The sequence below is a fragment of the Protopterus annectens genome, chromosome 4.part0, assembly GCF_019279795.1.
Source record: "Protopterus annectens isolate FY-2018-M chromosome 4.part0, PAN1.0, whole genome shotgun sequence".
Taxonomy (NCBI): Eukaryota; Metazoa; Chordata; order Ceratodontiformes; family Protopteridae; genus Protopterus; species Protopterus annectens.
Genome location: NC_056733.1, coordinates 1090307411 through 1090315664, shown reverse-complemented (window position 1 = coordinate 1090315664; position 8254 = coordinate 1090307411).

The window sequence follows — 8254 nt, the reverse complement described above, 5'->3', positions numbered from 1 at the left end:
GTGCAGTATATATGCATGTGTTGTGCTCCCTCTGCAAATGTATACCATCTGTTGTGTTGGGTTGATGGTCATATCTATGCATGCTGTTGTAAGTAATCCTGAATGCTGTTGACTATTACTAAGCCATATCTGTGTTTAAACTGCAACACCATATGCTGTATGGGTTTGGAGGTCCTGGCAGAACCTCCCGTCCCACTTCAGCTGGCCATGGCACTGGGCACCAGCACATCTGGGGCCCAGCCTTGGACCTCCACCTCTGTTGGCTCTGCACCACCTTCTGGTGGTACTGCCACTGAGGATGGGACTTGTCCTCCCTGGGAGCAGGTCCAGACAGTACAGTCCCAGATGTGGTGTGTAGGGGGCTCAATAAGGGGTTTTGAGGCCAGATACGCCAGCTCAAGAACAGAGTGTCACATTTACAGGGTGAAGCTGCCCCTCCAAGACAACCCCCAACACTGCCATCTTTGCAGCTGTTTTGGTGCAGTGGTGGCTGCCCGTGGCTGGGGACTTCCATCCCACTGTTTCCATCTGGGGGCTCATGGGCTTGTGAAAGCTGAACACCCCTCCCTGTCTGAGGTGTATCCCCCCACATGTGTCATATACCGACATTGTATGCTGTCTTGACTGTCATCATACCCTACCTATCCTCCACGAGCATACCTACTCTCCTTCCCCCACATCCCACTCTCACTCTAAGGAAACAAAAGGCCAATCGATTCCTAGAACATTTGCCCCATACATAGCTGTCCATTTCACATGTGTCCACTGGACACATGTAACCCTTTCAATATGCATCACAACATACTCCAGTTATCCTCACCCCTGTCTCTCAGGCACACGATCCTAGTATGCACATAACTCCTAAATGTTCCAGGTACACATAATGCGGATGACCCCATTGTACACACAACACTACCAGTCCCTCTATGGTTACCCCATTTACCTTTATCATGATGATGATGTCGCTCACAGCACCTTGCAAGTGTACTGTTCTCACATAATGATTGGACAGGAACTGTTGTGTTAATGTAAATAACATGCACAGAGTGATGTATATGGCCAATGTACAAATGTTTGCATGTATGAATGACACATGTCTGTCTGAGGGAGTCTTGATATTACATAGGGCAACACCACTACATAATACAGGCATTGCTGGTGTTTCCCTTTTCATTCCTTTGCTGTCACACGGGATGTTCCTGATATATCTATATATGTATGTATCTATATGCTGGACATGAATGACTGCGCTGGATGATATGTTTGTGATAAGATCCAATGTCTGTATATCTGCCATGGCTTAGTGGTAAATCACAATAGCTGTGTGTGTAGGGTCCTAGTTTTGAGCCTTGCAGAGGCCATTTATTTTGTTGCTGGGCAGAACAAGGTCATTGGATAAAGTGTGATTAAGGCACATTAAAGCAGTTGTGAGCGGGTGTGCAAGGGTTTGTGCGGTGCTAAGCAATGTTAACCTCTGGTTACAGTTTCTTACACTCAGTTAGCCTCTACATTGCTTTACCAGTGTAATACTCGCATACTGGTGGCCAAACAGGCTTACACCTGCTTGCTCCCACACTTGCAAGATGTGCACCCATATATGCTAATTTGGTTTTAGCACAATGGGAAATGCAATTTATTTTTTCTTCTGAATATATGTCCAAAATAGCACTTTATTTACACTTTTTGAATGATATATTAATCTTTTGGAAGGGAACCAGAGACGAAATACAGGAATTCATTGATTTTATGGATACGACGACTACATTTCTTAAATTTACAAGCAAGATTCATGATAAAAGGTGTAAGTACCTGGATATATTATTATATGAGGAACAAGATAGTCTTCAGTCTAGTATTTTCTGTAAGAAGACTTACTCCAATTCGTTCCTACACTATGACAGTTGTCACCCTTATTTTCTAAAAAAAGAATATAGTAAAGGGACAGACGGTGAGATTATCTAGACATGTTAGTGATGATAAAGTATTCCAGGATGAAACTGGGAAATTAATAAATATGCTTAGTGATAGGGGATATCCCCTTGACATGTTGATCAAATTAAGAAATGAAGTGATGGAAAAAAGGAAAATTGTTTATAAACCTATACTTAAATATGGATTGAGTGTTGAAATATCAAATATTGAAAAGGAAAAGAAAAAGGATGCCTTAGTACTCCCCCTTCAATGAAACAGCATTAAAGATTGTTACTATTGTACAGGAAACATGGCTTAGTGTTTTTAAGGAAAATAATGAACTCATTGATAATATTGGTTGTAGGCCTGAGATAACTTACAGTAGAGGCATGAATTTGAAGGAAATAATGGAGGTGGATATTAACACCATTTATAAAATGTCTAAAATGAGTAAATGTGGAACATGCAGCATATGTAAATTTATAAATGATGGGCCTTATACTGCAGTTCAAAATTATAGAAGAACCATTAGATGTGCAGGGTATTGTAACTGCAACACTAAGATGGTTGTGTATATTGCTACATGTACAAGTTGTCCAACTTATTATGTCGGGAAGACGATCAGAAAGCTTAGACTATGGATATGGGAACATGTAAGGGATATTAACAAGAAATCACTGAGCTCATTATACCTTCACAGCCAGAAGTGTATTAACTTCAAAAAATTTCTATTTTTTGTGATTGACAGGGTTCCTAATAGTACAAAAGGAGCTGATGAAAGTACCTTATTGGAAGCAAAAGAATGTTTGTGGCAACTAAGATTAGATGCTTCCAATTCACCAGGAATTAATGAGCATATTTCCATTTCTAGTATATTAAAGTATAAATCACAGTGTATTTAATGAATATTATATAAGGGGCCAACATTTTATAAAACATTTTATACATTTTAAAAATGTTATGTATTGTTACACATATGTATTGTATTTATTAATTATTTATTATATGTATAAATTATTTAAACATTAGTGTTCAATATTTATATTTATATATTGTAGATTATTATAGGTTATTTAACTCACAGTGCTTTAATTAGGCATTTACATACATAATTGATTTATGCTTCTGATTGGTTTTAATGATAGGGTGTTGTGTATGTGTTTTTACTACTTAAGAAAAACATATGTTAATTCAAATGTACTCTGATAATGCCCGGTATGGAGAGTGGATGAAAGTGCTTAGTACTAACTATTCATTGTTTTTATTTTGTTATTTTGTTCAATAAACGAGACCTTTCAATAACTGGCCGGCCTTTTGTCTTACATATATATATATATATATATATATATATATACATATATATATATATATATATATTTACATTACTATATACAGATATATCTGTATATATATATTTATATATATATATATATATATATATATATATACATATACACATACATATATATCTCACAACATATGGGTCTATGGGTGTCTACATATGTATATATATTTATATGTGGGTATGTATCTGTATTCTGTCTCTGTATTACACATTTGTACTACGGAGAAGAAGAGGCTTATCTCTATGTCGCTATGGGTACATATACACACACATACCTCTACATATATACGTCTACATCTGGTTATTCCGTTCCTTGAAATATAGATTACACTTTGTTGCAGTGGGACTTGTAGTGGGTGTGGCTGCTCGTTGGGTGACACCTCTGCCCAATGAACACATTCACTTATATTTCTAGGGCTGCCATATAGACCCACATCAGCCAATACCTGCACACCTAGGCCCATAAGTAGCTACCCATAGTTCCCCCACCTGCACCTCCTCAACAGCACCCATCCTTACTCTGGGTCCTGGTCTGTTCTGGACACACCACTACACGCTGCCCACTCTCCACTTCACGGGGCCCATTTCATACAATTGTCTTGGCCCATGGGTCATCAGGGTTTCCCACCCTTGTATTCCGACTATGTATATACCCCAGCCAGAATGTTCGGTCTATCACCTTCTTTTGGTCTTGGCAATCTTTGGGGTGTCCCGCAAGGGACACTCCTGTCTGTGTTCCAAGATTAGAATTCACGGGTGCACTGTGTATGTGGTTGTATCCTGCCTGTGGTCTGGGGAGCAGTAGACTCTTTACATTGTTTGTGTGTATGTTTCCCATGTTTGACTGGGGGGGGGTGGAAGGTCATGCTACGTGTTTCATGTTTCTTGCTTGGGCTCCTCACTTCTATTGGCATAGCCTGTGAACATATGTCATTCTTGTGTGCTGTTTCCTATCATATATCTGTGTATATCTGTGCACACACACACGTGTATATATATATATATATATATATATATATGTGTGTGTGTGTGTGTGTGTGTATATATATATATATATATATATATATATATATATATATATATGTGTGTGTGCGTGTGTCTGTAAAGCAATACATAACCCACGCAAATGCACTTACACATATTTACTGGTGTTTATATATGCTTGACCTGCTTACTAGTGCCTTATTCATTATGACACTGACACTTCACTCCAGTTAACTTTTAATTGATATTTTGCAGGTGATACAGTGGCCATATGTCACAATATGTATATGTACAGATTACTGATGGTAAATGGTATGTAATACAGTGGGATTCGGTATGGGAATGTCTGTTCGCTCTAACCAATACACTATTGCTGTGCTGCTTCATTTGCATATATACCCATATACTCATGGCTCCTGGTTCCCCAAACACACACCTCCAATGCCTCCCTAACACTGCAGTCATCCATTCTCCATTCGGATTCACGGTATATCCACACCACTACACATTGGCCACTCCCTACTCCTATAGACCCATCCCATCGGTTGACTCACTCCACGTATCCTCAGAACTCCCAAACATTTAGTCCACAAACATTGGTGACATGAGCAACCAAAAGAATACTAATCGCAATTTTTGGGATGTCCCACATGGGACATGCATGTGTTTATGTCAAGATTAGACTCTATACTTCATTACGTCCTTACTCCCGTTAACATGACACTACAATAAATTAATAAGTATGACTATGTGGTAACACACACGTTACACATGAGAGCCTAATTATGTACGTGTTCGGTGTATTTATTTTACAAACAGACCAGTTTAGTAATTGGCATTGCCGTAGCAGGCAGATCACAGGAATGATTCCATGTGTGGGAAAGTCCTCACATTTGATTATTTTCAGCACAGCACTGACTTCGGACATTGTAGACACTTCTGTGTTTTAGCAGTTTCATCCTGTCCCTCTTCTACACAACCTATTATTCTATCTACTGTCGAGGTTTGTAAGGGCACATTCATGTTATTTATGTCTGCAAATGGAATGAACGTGTTACAGAGAATGTACTTCTACATATTAATGTCTGCATGTGTGTATGCATATATACTTATAATGAACTCGCTGACCTCCACGGGGCGGTCCAATTAGAACCAGCCCATCCAACCCTGGCACGCCTGGCTCCATAATTTCATACCCATAGTTCCTCCACCCCACCAGTGTTCAAAATATACTCATACCATCCATTGTCCACTTGTTATCACAGCCATGACACACCTCCACACATTGCCCTCTCCCGAGCATTAGGGGCACTACACATATGTTGTCCCAACCCATGTATTTTCAGACTATCCCACCATTTAGTCCTTGAACATACCTGCCCTTGCTTGTGTAATGGTCGGATGGCCAAATGGTGTCAATTTTTAGGTAGTCCCATCAGGGACTACCCTCTGTGTGTAAAGTAGACTTAGCAAATCAACAATGTTACTCCCGCTGGTAATATCCTTCCTGTGTTGTGAGTAGCAGTGCTTTGCTCACTCCTGCCCAGCTGGATATGACATATGCTGACAGCGCTATATAGTACTGGGGTTGCTGTTGATTCCCTTCTCATTCCTTTTGTATGCTTTATTGTTACATTGTTCTTTCTTCATATATATATATATATATATATATATATATATATATATATATATATATATATATATATATATATATATATATATATATATATATATATATATATATATATATATATATATATATATATATATATATATATATATATATATATTATACGTGTGTATATACTTATATACATTTCCTATGCTGGGCACTGCTTAGACCCACGCATGTGCACTCAGACTTGCTTACTGGTACTTATATGTGTTTCCTGCTGGCTATTTGCACTTACACCTGCTTACTAGTACCTTATTCATTATGACAGTGCAACTTTGCTGGAATCATTATTTAAGTTAAATATCTCATGTGATACTCTTATGTCTGTTTTATGGCAAAACGACATTCATTCCACATGGAAAATGATATGTGCTATTGTTGGGCTCGAACCGTGAATGCCTGTTTGTTAGGCGGATGCTCTAAACACTACACTGTTGAGACTTAGTTGATTCTGCATGTTTTTCTCTATTTGAATGATATATGATGCGTAAGCTACACTCGGCAGAGGGCAGTGACGTGCAGACATGCTGTGCTTTGCTTACACCTTCGATACTGCAGCAATTTGAATGTATAACAGAGACACAGGGACAGGGAATCTAAATGTGAAAGTTCTAGGTACAGGGCTCAACATTCCACTACGTGCTTGTGTGTTTACTACTTTGATTTTATTTCACTGTTTGTGGACACTCTTGTATGCTTAGCATACATTTTGGTATCCATGGTCACTGAATTACTGACTTACTATTAGGGGCGGGCTCTACTAGTAGGCATAGTAGGTTTTGCAAGTGTTGGGGCATGTTTACGCCTCCATAGAGCACTTGTACACACCCCCTGCACTCACACACATTTCCTGTGCATGTCGAGGGTGCGGTGGCTCGCCCTCATACATATTCATATGGCGCTGCTGCGCCATCTGTAGTGAGGATGCTCTGTGCAAGGCTAAAACCGTGCTTGCGCCGAGCTTCTTGAATCCCGGGGAATGTCTTTTACACTGGTATAATATTTTGAAGGAATGCTATTGACGTTCTTACTGTTGCTTTGTGGAAGTTAGATTTTCCAAAGTACTGCTACTCTGCTGATGTTCTTTCAGACTTTTCCTGAAGTAAACACTGGTGCTCTGTGGTCTGTTCTGTAGAATACATATACTCTGACTGTTGATAAAGTTGCTAAGGGTTTTTGGGACTTGTTTTAACTGTTGTTCCCCCATTGATGCTAGACTCACCATTGAATGAATTGAGATACTGGATGATACTGGAATGAACTGGAAGTAACTGGAATGAGACTGGAATGGATGTCTTTATCTGTTAATTACCCAAACTTGTGCTGAGCAGGTGCCAGTCTCTCCTTTATGGGCCAAGTCTTTTTTTACCTTACATAATAATGTCTTCAAACTTTAGTTCAGTTAAGAATGCTTTATTATCTACAGTGAAGATAGATGTCAACAATATCTGCATAACATAATATTCTGGAATGCTGGGTAACAGTAACAGTGCTGATAAATATATCCAAAGGTTCTGCATGTATATTCTGATTCTCCATCATTAATATTCTAGAAAGTTGAATATTTGACCTGACTTCTGTACTCAGAACTGAGTGTTTGTACTGCAAATATTTTCTGGATATCAGTCCAAGTGAACTACTAAATTAAATCAACTGACCATGTCTGAAGTATTTGCTAATAATACCAAAACCCTGTAATATTCTTCATGCCTCTTTAGCCTTTGTTTCCAAATCTTGTAAGATCTGTTTGTTCTGCAAGTACGGCACATTTGTTCTTATCAGTATTTTTGACTGAAGGTTATTTCCACTGATATTTCATAGGATAATAGGAGGTTACTAGGCTACTGGCCCTGAGGCCCTTATAAGCCTAGCTAAGAGATTAACCCATGTTTAGACAAGTCAGCACCTAATGCCCTATCCAGTTATCCAGGTTGCACTTAAAAAGGGGTAAAAAGGTACTCTGCTTGACATGGAGAGGGAGTCTTTTCCATAGATGGATGAGTCTCTGGGACACAAATCTGTCCCACCAACAAGTCCTGTTGATATCACAGACCAGGTTGAGGCCACATGTATGAGTTACTCGAGTGGAGATGGACTTACGGCTATGCAGCAGTCCCATTAAGGTTGGTTCCATGACTGCCTTGTATGCCAGACAGAGGTCACCTCTGAGGAGTCTGTATGAAACTGAGTAGAGGGATCGGGCTTTTAGCCTATCTGTGTATAGTAGATGTTTGTGGCCCTGAATTTACAGGAACCTCTGTGGTCTCTCCATCTGCTGAATATGCTTTGCGAGGTACATGCCGAAAAGGGCATTGTACTCAATAATGGGCCTTATAAGG